The sequence below is a fragment of the Polypterus senegalus genome, chromosome 3 (assembly GCF_016835505.1).
Source record: "Polypterus senegalus isolate Bchr_013 chromosome 3, ASM1683550v1, whole genome shotgun sequence".
Classification (NCBI taxonomy): Eukaryota; Metazoa; Chordata; class Cladistia; order Polypteriformes; family Polypteridae; genus Polypterus; species Polypterus senegalus.
In genome coordinates, this window is record NC_053156.1 from 68,531,434 (window position 1) to 68,548,699 (window position 17,266).

Below are 17,266 nucleotides of genomic sequence, written 5' to 3' on the forward strand. Positions count from 1 at the left end.
TCCATACAAGCATTGAACAGAGTAGGCGCAAGAACACACCCCTGACGAACCCCAGAATCAACTGGGAAAAACACAGAGGTCCTGCCTCCACTCTCCACAGCACTCACAGTACCAGTGTACAGGCCGGCCATGATATCCAGCAATCTCGAGGGGATCCCGCGAATCCTCAGGATGTCCTACAGGGCAACTTGATCAACTGAGTCGAACGCTTTACGAAAATCGACAAAGGCTGCAAAGAAACTCTGCCGATATTCACGTTTGCGCTCCATGAGAACCCTCAGTGCCAGGATGTGGTCAATGGTAGACTTCTTAGGCGTAAAACCAGACTGTTCCGGTCGCTGGTAGGTGAGCAAGTGATCACGGATCCTATTAAGGACGACCCTAGCAAGGAACTTAGCCAGCACCGAGAGCAGTATTATGCCCCTGTAGTTGCGATCACCCTTCCCTTTCCAGATAGGGACGACAAATCCCATTTTCCAGTCAGTTGGGATGATGCCAGTCTCCCAAATGGAAGCAAACATTGCTTGCAATGCCAGGAGGACAGGCTTACCACCAGCCTGGAGAAGTTCTCCCCGGATACCACAGATCCCTGCAGCCTTTCCCTACCTCGGCTGGTTCACCACCTGTGCAATCTCAGTGAGATTGGGTGGTTCACATCTAATTGGAGGATCAGCCTCAAGAACTGTGGACCCAGAGATATCCAACATCCTAGCCGGAAGATCAGCTTTGAACAACTGCTCAAAGTAACCGGCCCAGCGGGTCACAATTGCAGTGTCATTCGTAAGGACCATTCCATCAGCAGCTGCTGACTGCGACTCACCGAGGAACAGATTCAGATGTGCGTAATGCTTTGATTCCTCTGTAAGCAGGACGTGGGACGCTAGACCACAGATGGTGTGTCACTTACTCACAGATTCCTCTAACAAACGCCTCTTTATCTGCCCTAAGAACCCTCACAGCCATCCTTCTCAGTTCCCGGTACAGACCAGAGTTGCCATTGAGCCATGCGCTGCGACTCCTCTAGATGATATTCAGGGTGCCCTGCGAGATGAAACACCTCCTTCTGGGAACACTGGTAACACCAACACAACCCTCAGCAACCTACAGAGTCTTGTCATGGAAGGTCTCCCACATCACATTAGGATCAGCAGTCGTACCCAAATCTGAAAGTTCCTCACACAAACTGCGTGCGAATTCATTAGAAACAGCCTGGTCTTGGAGTCTGGCCAAGTCCCGGCTCATTTTCCTAGTAGACAAGCAAGAGTTACAGATTTTAGCCAGCCTAATTGATTATCCAGAACTGGATATAGCCATGTGTTCCTCCTAATTGAGAAGTTTTAATCATTGTTCAGTAAGATACTTTAGTTGTAAAGGCCACTGTTGCAGATCATATGGACCTGTGACTGAGACTTTGAAATGGCCACACTTCAGCATCATGATTTTAGATTAGTTTGTTTAAGGTCCAAGGACTGGCAGCAACACTAGATTTTAGAGTTTTTCTTTTACTGAATTTATGTCAGTGAATTGATTTGTACATTTTCTTTAGCCTTTTCTTACATTATTCTGCATTATGTATATGCTCAACAAACTGATTTACTTGACCCTAGAATGAACCAGGACTGTGACTGGAAAACTAAGCTGTAAGAGGAAATTCACCTTTACACTGAAAGATTATGCACAATCTACTCAGAAAACACCTCTACTGTGAATTATACCAGGGTCTACATGCTAAGCTACCTTGCACTATAATTAAAGTGTCTTAATCTATCCATCCATTAATTATCAAACCTGCTTAAGTTCATGGTCAAAGTTTAGAGACTATCAAGGCAGCATTGAGTGCAAGGATCCAAATCCAAGATTGTGCCCCAGTGATATATAGTGCACACGCACACACTCATTCACTCACTCATTCACTCAGGGCGAGTTTAAAGTAAGCAGTTAATCAACAAACGTCTTTGGAATGCAAACATTTTCTGAACACATGCATTCTGTCTCAGGATAGCAAGGGGTCTGCTCCTACCTACATAGTGTTATCTGGAAAGCAGGCATAAATTAATTTACTCTAATATAAAGTGCTATTGTCTGAGCTTTGTGAAGTAGCAGTGCTAATGGCTACTCCCTTGTGCTCCCACCCTGTACAATAAAAATGTTTTCACCAATCAATTTTGCTGAGCTCATGTTGACCATTTTATAATTACAGAAAGGTGGAGCTAATTCCTATAGTTATCTGATGCAAGTCAGGAACATGGCCTGGGTGGTGTGCCAGTCCATCAGAGGCACAATGAAGTACTCGGGTACAGTTCAGATTCACTGACCAACCTTACACAGCCAGCTTTGTGATGTACCTGCAGACAACTCATCTCAGGTTATTTTGTGAAAATGCTTTTCTTGGTGAAAGTCCAGTGGCAGCAGGCCAACCAAGTCAGCCAAGACTCCCCTGTCTTCAGCTACAGCTTTCAGCTATTCATGGGGTAGCCAACCATGAGATATAATTCCTCCACCATATCCTGGGTATTTTGTAGTGTCTTCGTCCTGTGGGACATACCTGAAGCAGCTCTAGGGGGTAACTGCCTGGGGGACATCCTTACAACCTGCCCAGACCATCTCAAATGGTTTCTTTTAATATGGAGGAGCATTGTCTCTACTCTGAGGTTCTCCTGAAGTGCTCAGCTTCTTACCCTATCATACAACTTAATGATACTCAGAGAACTAGGTCATATGGAACTTTCTTCTCCTAGTAGGATCTCAGGTTTGAGCTAAAAGGTCAGACAAAGTAGAGTTCACAACAACTCTCATGATGGTACAAATTAAAAAACAATGTACTGTACCCAGAATATAGATACCCGGACCCACTTCTGGAGCCATGCCTGTCTGTGGTAGTTGGGCAATCCACATAACTCTGCTCAGCCCAAAACAGCGATGTGGCTCCATCTTGTGGGTTTACCGCCTGGAAGACAAAGGGTGAGGACTGGGTGTGATGCCTGTTTAGTGGCAGGCATAGTTAGAAAGACCTAGACGGACTAGGACCTAGACAAAACCTACACACAAACATTTTGCAAAAATGTCAAATTTCATCTTCAACTTCTGCTTTATTGTCTATGTACTCAGTACAATGCAAATTTTATTCTGTGAGTAATCCACCAATAAACAAGAGACAAAAATAAATAACAATAAACACAAACACTCAAGTGCAAAAGAAACGCAAAAACAAACAGAAGTATGCATGTATGTGCAAATAAATAAATGATTCAATTCAAGCTCTGCAGGTATATTGTCAAAAGATGGCCTTCCATCCCCCCGACACAAGATAGCCTGCAGTGTTGAGGGGAGGGTCAGTGGACGGGTTTTATTTACAAGGCTGGGGGCATAAGGAAGAAAACTGTCTTTTAGCCTTGACGTTCCAGCTGCTATACTCTTATAGTGTCTTACTGATGGTAGCAGTATGAACAATTCATGTTATGGGTGGGTTGTGTATAGGCCCTCCTGAGAACTCTGGTGTTAACAGTTGTTCTCTAGTGCAGGGAGTGCTGTTCCGATTATATTTTATGCAGATTTTACCACCTACTGTAGATCCTTGAGGTCCTATGCTGTGCTGTTCCCAAACCAGACTGTGATTGAGTATGTCAAGATACTCTCAATTATGCATCTGTAGAAGTTGCCGAGTATAGAGCTTGGCATGCCAAACTTCTTCAGCCTTCTCCAAAAATACAAATGCTGCCAGGTCTGTAATGTTGTAGGTCCAAATGAGATCATTTGCGATGTTAATGCCAAGAAATTTAACTGTGGCCACTCTCTCTACCTTAGGCGGAGTGGTGGCTCTGAGACTAGGGATCTGCACTGGCAATCGGAAGGTTGCCAGTTAGAATCCTGTAAATGCCAAAAGGGACTCTGCTCTGTTGGGCCCTTGAGCAAGGCCCTTAACCTGCAATTGCTCCGTCCTGGGTATGACATTACTCTGCATCCAGCCCTGCATGTAGGCCCTCCAACCTGCAGGGAAAAACTTGGGGGTTAGTGGCAGAATTGGCACTCCAGCCACCATACAAAACCTCACACTGTTCCATTCTATCTGAACTAGTGTGGTACTGAGGTATCTCACGTTGCATGGCTGCACTCGGGTCCGAATCTGGATTCTGGCAATGCACTGTATCAGTGTGTGCTCCTAACCTCTCTACCTCAGTTTATCAAATGTACAGTAATAGATGCTGACCTCTCTTCCCCCATGTGTGAATAATCATCTCTTTTGTTTTGCTGGTGTTAAGAAAGAGATTACTATCCTGACAACACTTCACAAGGTCAGTAACCTCCATCCTGTATGCTGACTCACCATCCCCAGAAATCAGTCCAATGACGGTAGTATCCTCCTCAAATTTAACAACGCTGGGAAGTAATACAGTCATGGATAAAGAGTGTGTACAGCATGGGACTCAAAATACATCCTTGTGGGGTTCCTGTATTTATGGTAATTGCTTTGGAAATGTTGTTCCCTAGCCTGACTGACTGGAGTCTGCCTGTTAAAAAGTCCAGGACCCGGTTGCAGTGAGTAGGTAGAACACCTAGAGTGGACAGCTTTTTGGTGAGCTTAGCTGATATCACAGCTTTAAAAGCAGAGTTATAATCAATAAACAGCAATCAAGTGTAGCAGTCCATGTGCTCTAGGTGTGTAAGAACTGTATGCAATGTAGTGCTGTGTCCTCTGCCGACCTGTTTGGTCTATAAGCACACTGTAGGGGGTCCATTGTGTCTGGTATGAATATCTTAATGTGACTCATTATATAGTTCTTTCGAAACACTACATGGCAATGAACTCCCTGTGTCACTATACACCCAAAGTTTTTCAAAAAAAAAGATTATCCATTTTCAACTTGTCGTGCCAGAGTATATTCGGGCGCAAGGCAAAATCCAAACTAATTTTAAAGGTTAAAGTCTGTTTTATTAGAGAAAAATTAAAGGAGTACCAAGAGAAACAGTTGATATACACATACCCCACCCGTTTGCCGTACACTGAGTAGCCTTCAGATTAACTTGGCATTTCTTCTTAATTCTAGTTTTGAGTGCGCAAAGAAAATCGCCTCTTTACCAAGTTGGAGATGCACGCCGTGTTAAAGTTAACTCTGGCATCGACGGAAATGCGACTAGTAACAAGCAAGCAGTGCCAATTTGACCGTTTCATTTGCGTTCACATACCATTATTAAATCTAAGCTATTCGCGGATGTATTTTCGCGTTTAGTTTACGAGAAGATAATACAAACTGAATTCGAGCACTTGAGTTCACAGGGACGGCCTGGTGTGGGAGCTGTGAGCTCACTAACGCCAGCAACTGGAACATCGTCTACGCCAAGGCAAAGTAGCGATGCCCAGCCAGGGGCGGGTTTAGCTATAATCGACAGTGGACTCGTCCATTCATACATCAGTAACTGTGTTTAAAGTGACAGGCGAGCCAATAGAAAGCAGGGGGTGGGAATTATGCTGTTTGTCTAAGTGGACGTGTTCGACGGAGCACGGATCCCTCCCAGCAAGGTTTTGGTCTGGGAATTTCAATTTGAGGTAGTGCGCGAGGATCTGTGGAGGCAAATTGCTACCGGAAAATACGGGACGCACAGCGTTTTTAGAAGGAAGAAAAAAGGAAGGTGTCCATTTACAGGTAGGTGATGGCTGGGCTACTTCTTTCAGTTGAGCGGGCAGACGAGATTGTGCGCAGAAATCGCATGACATGTGTCATAAGCCCCTGAGAGTGATGCTTGTTTACGCCGTGAGCATCTTCTCGCTGTCAACTATCACGACAGCCCGTGAACCTCACAGCCCTGGATATCTGGGTTTTAGACCGAGGCATTGGTAGCCCGATTGAATTAAAGTGCACTCAACTGCGTCGATCGGAAGGGATTTAACCGCACTCCAGAAATTATAGAAATCAGTTTCCGAAAAGGATGCTTACAGTATTTCCCCTCGACTTACTCGGCACCGTTCAGGTCTACTCCCGAATGGGACGTGTTTATTTCCCATCACACTCCAACCCCCCCCCCGTGTACTATCGTTTTCCTTCCCTGCTGTCCTCAGCCCCTGCCTGCTGGCGTCTCGGGAGTCGCATCGCTCGGGACTTCCAGCACTAATCCGCTCGTTTGTAATGTGTTGTGTTGGCGACGCTGAGTCTAGACTTGTAACGGTTAAACTTTTAGCAGGTTTCAGTCAAAGATGCCTGGACTCATTAATTGTGAAAACTGCACATTTCCCACCGATATTAACGATGGTCGTGGTTGGTGTGTAACCTGTTGATTTTTTAAGCACATTATATTAATACACTCATTTGTAACTGTTTCATTGCAGATTTATTTTCCTTCACCACTGTTTATATTAGTTTGTAGGTCAGCACAAATAAACTGGGGGAGGAGCAGGCGCTGCTTCGCTTGCACAACAAAAGCAAATAAAAAGGAGCACAGCTGGGCTCTCTGTCAAAATCGAATTTTTTTCCAGGCAGATCTTTACATAGCCACCGTCTCGGAGGCTACAGCAAACTCCACGGCGCCATTTTAACCGGAGCGCACTCCTCTCTTGCCGCTTTAGATGTTTTTTTTTTTTTTATCAAACACAGACGCGCATCTCCGGACTGTACTTGCTGCTCACGTCATCCTGGACAATCTAGCCTTGAAGGGGGGATAACGCGGAGGATTATTAACAAACAGCTCGGAAAGTTGTGGCGTTGTTGTTTAATTAACGAAGAGCTGAACTGACTTTTTTTTTTGCTGCTGCAGAATACTTTTTTGCTCATCAGAAAAGAATATACACTCATTTACGTGCTTTACTTTAACAACGTCTCTATATGATTTTTCAACTTCTGTAATAAAAAATAAAGAGGTAATACCCTAGTAGTGCTTACTTCATAAAGACTCATCTTTTGTGATAACCATATCGCGCAGAAAAGGGGTGTGATATAAGTGTGTAATTGTTTTTTTATGAATGAAATCCCTTGACGCGACTTGTGTCGATTACATCATTGTTTGGTCACGCCCTCTCCGCGCGCTCTCTTGCTTGTTTTTGTGCACGCGCTGGGATGTGGGTGTGGCCAATCTATGGCCACATGTTGGGCTTTGATCGGGTAGTTTTGTTTTTCCTAAAATCGAGTAAACCTAACAAAACTGAAAGTGAGGAAATGTGAACTTAAGTTGTCTTTGATTTAATTAATCTTTGTTGTGGCTACATACACAAATACATAATTTGCAAGGAGCCTCTCCACATAACAAGTAGAAGCTTCAGCATTTTCTTTTGCAGATACAGGCAGTTCCCCGGGTTACGTATGAGATAGGGACTGTAGGTTTGTACTTAAGTTGAATTTGTATGTAAGTTGGAACAGGTACATTATTTTAATAAATGCTACTGTTAACCAACTGTAACCAAGTGCTCTGCCATTGAATGATGGAGTTTCAGTCCTCTCTGACCTTTTTATTACTGTATTTCTACTTTATTTTCAATGGTGGTTATTTTTCTGTTCTTTACTATATCACCTGCACTTGCATAAGATTTGTGTTTCAGAGACATTCTTGAAGGATGAAGACAAAAGGTTAAGATGTGCTCTTCTGCACAGCACTGTCCACGCTGTCACAGCAGGAAGGCACCCGTCACCATGTCCGATGTACTGACAAGAGATAACTTCCTGCTATGTGCGTAACAGTACAAGCAGGCTTGCTATTAAGAATGACTTGTTGCGCCGAGGGCCGGTTATTCACTTGCCCTCCACACAGTCACCTCCATTACATTATGCTGCCTGCAGCATCTGCCCACTGAGTACGAACACGGTGCGGGTAGTGAATCGCCCAACCCCAATTCAACAGGCAGCCATCCGAGGCACACTACAGTGCTACCCCTGCTGCCCCGTTCAGCCTCAATGGCCTTCGTTCAGCCACAATCGGGTCACCGCTTGCAGCATTACCAGCCGTGTGTGCTGGGTGGACAGTGAAACACCCCACTCCGCTCCATCCAGCCTGAGTCTAGTCAGGAGCAGTAGCTGCGGCTGGTGGCGGCGTAGTGGTGATTATGGACCATGGGTTGCCGCTGGGAGCCGCCCAAGGGACACTACACTGCGCGAGCAGCGAAATTGCCCCCCTCCAGCCACCCCTTGCAGCATTCCCCAGCCGAAGATGACGCAGCGGCAGTTACTGAGGCGCATGTGTCGCAGCTGTGGCCTCGTTCATAAGTCGTAGGTTGGATGTCCGTAACCTGGGGACTACCTGTATATTTGGAAATTAAAGGCTAACCTTTCAATCATAAAAATACTAACACAACATTCTATAGCTAACTTAATCCATTTTATGTTTGTGGGAAACCAGAGAATTTCCTTTGAGCACTGGACACAAGGCAGGAATATATCATGAATGAGGTGCCTGTCCATTACAGGGCATACTAACCCTCACACACACGTTCAATTTATAACACACACATCTTTAAGATACGGGAGAGGACCTAGAGAAAACCCCATGCAGACTTGGAGAGACTGTGCAAACGCCACATAGTCACAATGTAGGCACGTTATTTTAACCCAACGTTTGTAAGGTATCAACATTACTGTGCCACCTATTATAAATATCAACAAAATTACGTATTGATTATTTAGTGTTCAGAGTTAAAATTTGTCCTTTACTGGTTCAGTGAATTCTGGTAATTTATTAGCCATTATCTGGGTTTGTCCACTTTCCCCAAATTCCCTGGACTTTGTGCCACTTAGGTTGGAGGAATTAAAGCAGAGTTTATTAAGGTTCTGCCTACTAAATTTCACCAGTGATAGGGCTGTGACAGAAATCCAGTGTCATGGCTATTAAACTTGCTTAGAAATGTACTGCTTTAAAATATTGATTGCATAGATGCTTTATCTGTGGAGATTATTTAATCTTATTGTATATTTGTTAGTTTTCACCACGGGGACTATGTTTTCAGTGTTTGAAAATGGGCAGTGTTGAATGATTTGCGAGTTTAAAATCTTCCAAGTTGTTAGTACTGAATATGCGTCTTATCTAATAGGAAGTCTGACCTGTCCTGTGTGACCTGGCTCTCAAGAATACTGGGATAAATCTGTTTTAATGATTTGTGAGTGGGATAAATAGTCAACTTTGATTGATCTTGTCAATTTTAACTGTACCTTCATTTAATGCAGCACAGAAAATCACATATTCAGTTAGTTGCGTAGTCTTTATATTACACCATTTATAAATAGTATCTTTATGAAACGATTAAAATAGAAGTGTGTTATAAAGATGTTTAAAAAAACTTTCTTTCACACTTATAGAGTATACAAATGCCTGCTTTATAGATACTGTTTGCAAAATGTATGCATTGTACAAATTTTGATTTATTATACATTTTATTAATGCCTGACAAATGCCCTGAAATGTCCAGTATAGTTTTGTTTCCTAACATTTTTGCCTGAAAGTTGCTTTTCTCCATTTTCTTGGTGGCCTCTCATGTTTTATTTCTAAGTGTACAGTAATGCATTTCTATCATATTAGTTTTTCAATGGTAGTCTCCCATTCTAATTGAGGGAATAGAGGAGAAATGTGACATTCAATATGTTGATTGTTACATGGTCATAAAGTATTCTGACCATCTGTTTAATAAGCTGGAACTGGTGCCTTGAAAGATTATCAGCTATTTTAGATTGTCTACAGAAATAAGACACTGGGCAGTGGTAATATTCTTGGTCATTGTGTAGAAGTGCTGGTTTTTACCAGAATCCCACCAAATCCCACTGAATGTACAAATGCTTTAGATTCTCTTGGACTGGCAACTCTCCGTGAAAAATGAAACTTCTCATTATACATTCAGTTGTAGCACATGTTCAGTTCAGAGGTTGTTAAAGCCTCTCTGTATAATCTAAATGCATTGCAGCATAGCTGTAGGACATTTTTACATCCAGCAGATGTCTATGGCAAATTATATTATATTATATTATATTATATTATATTATATTATATTATATTATTATATTAAAAATGTTAGGCTGTAGTCACAGAAAAGTGAATCTCCTGTGATATCCTCTTATTTCTATAAACAGTCTTGGTTTTTCATAGCAATTATTATGATTTCATTTCAATTTTTTCATTTTAATGTTGAAAGTAATGCTGCAGTTTCATACCACATTAGGAATAGACTGAGAGAAATTGATCTAATCTTGAACTTGAATATCGCTTTAAAGATGTCATTGCATGGACAGGGCAATAATTGTCTCACAGTAGTATATGTATGTATAGAGAACATTATAGTGAAGTTGGAAGACACAGTATAGGACCATGAAAGACTGAAAAGAATAGTTGTTACTTATAAGGTTTTCAATTATAAAGGTAATTTTATCTGCATGGAAAAGTTGGGTTAGGTGAAAATTTTGTTGGCAGTATTTTGAACTTTTCTGTGGTTTCTTCGATTGTTAGGAAGAGGCTGATATTTTTTTTTGTGCTACCTGTTAATCTACTAAAGTATTCCAAAAAGTTGCCAGTGAGTATGCTCTAACTTTTGAAAATAATTATTCTGTCAATATTGGTTTGGTTTAGCATTTTTTAGTCACATCTGCATATACACACTTTATTAAGTCCACCTTCTTGTGCACGCAAATAGCCTGTCAATCATAATATATTATAATAATATAATATCCAATAAATAAATTTATATACACATATACATATATGTGTATTGGTAGGACGTTGGCAGGTTAAAATAATCTGGAGATTAATTTGAGGCAAGGCAGACTCCATACAACTCCTATATTTTATTTAAATATTTCAAGACAGCATAATATTGACCTTCTTGGCACTAACATTAAATTTTGATAGTTTTTTATAAGCATAAAAGCATTTAAAGTGGATTTTGGCCTATTGCTAAATGATGTCTCAGTTTGTGGGGAAATATACACAGATCAATGCAGACACCGGTAGTTGTGGCACAAGATTCTTATCTATCAGCCTAGTAAGCAGACTTATTATTTTTTATCAGATGTTTGCCTTTAACATTTCCACTTTTTTTTGCTTCATTTTCACACATACTCTATAGCAGAACAGTGATTGTTACCTCAAGCATGAGATGGCGTTATCATTATCTCTGTAGCAGCTGTTTCCTGTGTTGGCACTGATTAAAATTTCTTTGGGAAATGTAAACTTTGGAGAAATGTATGTTTTTGCTAAGTTTCTATTTTAATGACAGTGTTGCTAAGTGAGACTTTGCAGATGGGTAACTATATCCATTGATGGCAGACAGCTTCTGCTTCCAGGAATTTCTGACCTGGTTTGTATGGTAAAGACAAATGATTTTTAGGAATGAGAAAAAAAAACTGTATCCTGGAGTCTTGCAAACAAAGTGGTTCCTGGAGACAAGAGTTTGATGAAGGTCTTGTAAACAGCCAGGCCAGCAGAGAGCAGATGCTCTCAAGGGGCAAAAAAGGTGTGGTGTGCCAAGTGTCAATGGAAACAGCACAGTCACAGCAGCTAGAGAGGTGGCCATTTGGGACAAATATTTGCAAAGAAGGCTGTGCAAAATGAGATAAGCCACACCTCTAGCAAAGTTAGCCATTCTTAGAACTCTGGTGCAACTTGACAGAGAAGTTGGCAACATTTGTGTTCATTATTTAATTTATTGTTCAGGTCTCAGTGGTCACTTAGTGCTGGTAAAATTTAAAGCGTTCATTGCAGAATTGGCTGTCTTACGATTTTCTCCTCTTAAAATGCTCATTTATTGTCTTGAATGATTGACTTGTGCTTATACAGTATATCTGGAGTTACACATATAGCCTGATATCAGCCTAGATTTTAAAAGAAGAGACATAAAATATATACAGGTATTCATTCACACAATACCATATATACCAGCATGCTTGTTAGGTTATTTAGAAAATCTAAATTTTCTCAGTCTGTGTGGGTGAATGAATAAGTGTTCCTATATATCTCAGAACCTTTGGTCTATTTTTTGATAACAATCACCAGTGTGTATTTTCTTGGGTAAATGTTTGTTAGTTTTTTCATTATTCTGTTGATGCATTTTAAGAATCAACACCTTAAAATGAATTTAGTTCACAGAACAGAATGAGAATGAGAAAATTTAAATTTGGTGGACACCAATTAAATTCAGTTATCATCCTTCAGTTTGCTGTGAGAAAATGTTTCGAACTTAAAACCTTAATTCCAATAATTTATAGTATACTTAGCTTCATTGTTTTATTTTCAACTTGAACACCAAAACGTATTAATCAATAATTCATGGAAAGGTTCTTTAAGTGGTGGAGGGTTGGGGTGGGAACATTTCATCGAATAGCTCAGAATTACCAGAGACACTATAATACACTATTACACCAATATGTGAGCCACAATAGTGTTGTATTTTTAAGTGTTCAAAAATTAAGTACTACTATTCATATCTGCAGTATTTCCATCAAATTATTATTGTTATTATACAGTATTTAAAGTTGAAAGCATGTCCCTATAGAGACAAATTTGGCAATCTGCTACATTTACTAAAAACCCACCTACCCAATTAATCCCTCTTAAATTATGTCCTAATTATATAATTGGATTTTGAGAATCTGAGCAGTCTCCTTAGTAAAATGGGGAATACTCAGTTATGTTACGTAACATTCACATCAATAAATAGTGTCATTTTACCTTTGAGTGATGGCTAGTGAGATGATCCCTTAAATTTCTAGAAGGCCTTGTCAGCAAGCAATTTAGATTAGAATATTATATACTGGGCAGCATGGTGGCCCAGTGATAACACTGTGGCCTCTCAACAAGGAGAGCATGATTTGCATCCCAGATGCTCCTTGTGTGGAGTTGCATATTTTCCCTGCATCCATGTAATTTCTACTGGTGCTCCAGTTTCCGTGGTGGTTAAGTGATATGTCATTGCTTAATTGGCCCTAGTGTGTGTGTGTGAGAATGTGTGTGTATGCAGTGTTCACCCTGTGGTTGGACAGGTCTTGCCTGAAGAAGGGGCCTGAGTTGCCTCGAAAGCTTGCATATTGTAATCTTTTTAGTTAGCCAATAAAAGGTGTCATTTTGCTTGGCTTTTCTCTCTATATATATATATATGTGAAAATGTATGTGATCCTCTTGGATTATCACTTCTTTTGAAGGGAAAATTAGAGTCAGGTTTCACAATCAATGGAATGAGAATCAGGTATGAATTTGGGAGGCCCTGCTCAAATCAAAGGACATAAATCTGGGTTTTCAGTATTGAAGCCTGATCTTCACCACACAGGTTTATGGAAGAATGTCATGTTTTGATGGAAGGAGGTTTCTGATTTGTTGATGCTCATTGGGATGGAAAAGGATACAAAACCATTTCTAAAGAGTCTGGACTCCACTGGTCCTCTGTCATTTAGAGATCATAATAAATGAAAGAAATTCAGCATCATTGTTACCCTAATTAAAAGTGCATGACCTGTAAGAATCAGTCCTGAGAGCAAGGCATGTAATATTCCAAGAGGTCACAAAGAACCCCATGGTAACGTGTAAGGATCTAAAGGCCTCCCCTCCCTTCCTTGGCTAATGTCATTGTTCATTGAACAACAATGGTGTGCGTGGCAGGAGCGCAAGGGAAAACCCTCTACTTTCCAAGAAGAACATCTGTGAACTGAAGCTCAAGAGAATGTGGGTCATGCAGCAAGATGATTCTAAACAAACAAATCATTCTACCAAATAATGGGTAAAGCAGAAGAAATTTCATGTTTTAGAATGGCCAAATCAACAAGTCCTGACCTTAGCCTTATAGAAATATTATGAAGGTTTCTGAACCAAGTAGTTCATGCAAGGAAGCCCATCAACATCCCTTAGTTGAAGCAGTTCTGATTGGGGGAATTGGCAACAATTCTTCTTAGCCGATGTGCAAGGCTGATCAACAGTTACCAGAAATGTTTAATTGAAACTGTTGCTTGACTTAAGTTTTACAGCAGTTACCAAAAGCAAAGACTTACATACTTTATATATATATATATGTATATTTGAGTGTGAAAATGTAACATTGGATCATTTTTGTCAATAAGTAAAGAATTCAAGGAAATTCTGTGCATTATCATTACAAAGCTGTTTTGTCAATGAATGATTAAACTTTCATACTCAAGAAGTACAGAAGAACTCTGTGTATATATCTTTGTGTGTGTGTGTATATATATATATATATATATATATATATATACAGTGCATCCAGAAAGTATTCACAGTGCATCACTTTTTCCACATTTTGTTATGTTACAGCCTTATTCCAAAATGGATTAAATTAATTTTTCTCCTCAGAATTCTACACACAACACTCCATAATGACAATGTGAAAAAAGTTTACTTGAGGTTTTTGTTAATTTATTAAAAATAAAAAAACTGAGAAATCACATGTACGTAAGTATTCACAGCCTTTGCTCCGTACTTTGTCGATGCACCTTTGGCAGCATTTACAGCCTCAAGTCTTTTTGAATATGATGCCACAAGCTTGGCAAACCTATGATTGGCCAGTTTTGCCCATTCCTCTTTGCAGCACCTCTCAAGCTCCATCAGGTTGGATGGGAAGCGTCGGTGCACAGCCATTTTAAGATCTCTCCAGAGATGTTCAATCGGATTCAAGTCTGGGCTCTGGCTGGGCCACTCAAGGACATTCACAGAGTTGTCCTGAAGTCACTACTTTGATTCTTGGCTGTGTGCTTAGGGTCGTTGTCCTGCTGAAAGATGAACCGTCGCCCCAGTCTGAGGTCAAGAGCGTTCTGGAGCAGGTTTTCATCCAGGATGTCTCTGTACATTGCTGCAGTCATCTTTCCCTTTATCCTGACTAGTCTCCCAGTTCCTGCCGCTGAAAAACATCCCCACAGCATGATGCTGCCACCACCATGCTTCACTGTTGGGGTGGTATTGGCCTGGTGATGAGCGGTGCCTGGTTTCCTCCAAACGTGACACCTGGTATTCACACCAAAGAGTTCAAATTTTGTGTCATCAGACCAAATAATTTTGTTATTCATGGTCTGAGAGTCCTTCAGGTGCCTTCTGGCAAACTCCATACTGTATATACACATATATATACAAATCTACATATATATCTACATATATATATTAGGGGTGGGACTCGATTAAAAAAATTAATCCAATTAATTAGAGGCTGTGTAATAATTAATCTTGATTAATCGTATGTAATCACACACGTAAATTTGCCGCAAAATCGCAAATGTTTTTTTTAAGTACTAGTTTAAGTACTTTAAGTACATTTTCAGAATAGTATTGTCTTTAAATAGTAATAACCAAAATTTCAACATAAAGTGCAGTTTTTCTTCTTAAAAAAATAAGTCAGAAACATAAAAGGTAATTTGACCAACTTAATCTTTAAACTCTGAGTAACCTTAGCCAAAATTATTTTGTACATTAGGCTAAAACAGTGTGATCATTGAACATTTTGTAATTAGATGTAATTAGAATTACTAACGGTCACGGAAGTCCAATGATCCCCAGTAAGAGCCACAAAGTCCGGTTTCTGTAATGCATCTAATTTTACTTGCTTTTCAGTGTGCACAAAACCATGCTTTTATCAAGGCTTCGCTCGGGTAGTTTTTTGACATGAAATTTTCCTCTGATCAGTCGTAGGAACGCCCTTCATTCCGATTCTAACATTTTTGTAGCTGTGATGTGTGCATCAGTGTAATCGATGTACCAGGAAAGCATGCATTGACAAAAGTTCCCCTTTGCTTGGAATTGAAAGTGCGATGAAATGCGTTATTTTTTCTTATGGAGTACATGCATCGAAGCTTCTCAGCTGTGCTTGTGCTAAGAAAAGGAAAGATTTTAAAAATAACATAACATGATTCTGCATTAACCGCATATTTTTTCATACGTCCCAAACCAAGGAGATGCGAGGTTAAAATGAATCGGGAAGCGCGCGTACATACTCAGTACATACCCTCTCGGGAATCGAACCTCGGATGTCGGAGCTAGAGGCAAAGCCTCTACAATTGCGCCACGGCATGTGGCTTGTCTATTTGAGAGTATGTAGATCAGGGTATATATATATATATTCGTAGCGGAGAAGTAATGTGTTAAAGAAGTTATGAAAAAGAAAAGGGAACATTTTAAAAATAACGTAACATGATTGTCAATATACAGTAATTGTTTTGTGAGTGTTATTGAGTGTTGCTGTCATCAAGGATTTGATTATCATTATTTGTTTCAATCAGGATCGTATTTGTACGATGTGTTGTGTTCAAGTTACTTGCCGTGTTTGTCAATCGTTGTAAAGATAAGAGGTTTCATTCATCGATTTGTTTCTTACTGCATCAATAAACAGCTCGTCTTCCTCTTTATCTGAGATGTGATACACTGCATGCACAGGTTTTTTTTTTACACTGTCTTCCTTTAGCGGGACATTCACTTTTTCTACCGTGTGCTTTGTTTCCGCAGTAGCTGCACTTATGAATATGCTTGTATGTATTAGACGCTTCATATTTTTTTGCTGCCTTCTCAATTTTGTAATTTGGTTTTTGTTCAGCACTCTTTGGAACTATTGCTTTTTGTCTGTGCACTGCGTCAGTTCACGTGAGCCGCTTGGTGTTCTTGCATCGAAGGTTCCCAGCTGTGCCAGTGCCATCTCGTGTGATGTCCACGGCTGTATGTAATGTCAGCTATGACCCGGCACTTAAAAGTTTCTCTCGCAGTTTCGCTGAGTTTGTGCCAAACACTCACCCTGACCATCTCATCTTCCTCTGCATAAGCACAGTCCTTCACCTGTGAATATTTAGCGGCAGTGTTTCTATTCGATTGCCGCTAACGGAAGCCTTATATGGGCAGGCACCAAATTACAAACACCAGCGGCAGCCTGTCTATGAACTTAATTTAAACTTTAGGTTTACACCGTGCTTTGTTTCCGAAGTAGCAGCACTCATGAATATGGTTGTAAATGTCAGTCGCTCTCTTCTTATTGTTTCGCTGCCTTCTCAATTATATAATGCATGTTTTCTTCAGCGCTTTTTTGAGCTCTTTCTGGTTTTCTACGTACTGCGTTGATAGTCAGTTCACGTGATTACGTGGGAGGCGTGATGATGTCACGGCCCACGTGCCATCCAGCTCAACTCCATTACAGTATATGGAGAAAAATAGCTTCCAGTTATGACCATTATGCGTAGAATTTCGAAATGAAACCTGCCCAACTTTTGTAAGTAAGCTGTTAGGAATGAGCCTTCCAAATTTCAGCCTTCTACATACACGGGAACTTGGAGAATTAGTGATGAGTCAGTCAGTGAGTCAGTCAGTCAGTGAGGGCTTTGCCTTGTTTTTA

At 40.6% G+C, this 17,266-nt stretch overlaps 1 protein-coding gene across 17 annotated transcripts in view; it reads left to right on the forward strand.

The window, feature by feature from the left end:
• The window catches only part of epb41l2 (erythrocyte membrane protein band 4.1 like 2), a 336,181-nt gene that overhangs the window by 58,292 nt on the left and 260,623 nt on the right, over nucleotides 1-17,266 (forward strand). For 6 of the 17 annotated variants that reach the window (XM_039747456.1, XM_039747455.1, XM_039747459.1 and 3 more), the window contains exon 1: nucleotides 5,473-5,642. The exons of 2 other annotated variants lie outside the window; for them this stretch is intronic. The gene's annotated coding sequence lies outside the window, so the exon portion shown is untranslated. Of the gene's footprint in view, nucleotides 1-5,469; nucleotides 5,643-17,266 lie in introns of those variants that run through there. 9 more of the 17 variants (XM_039747449.1, XM_039747446.1, XM_039747448.1 and 6 more) reach the window with 3 other exon arrangements.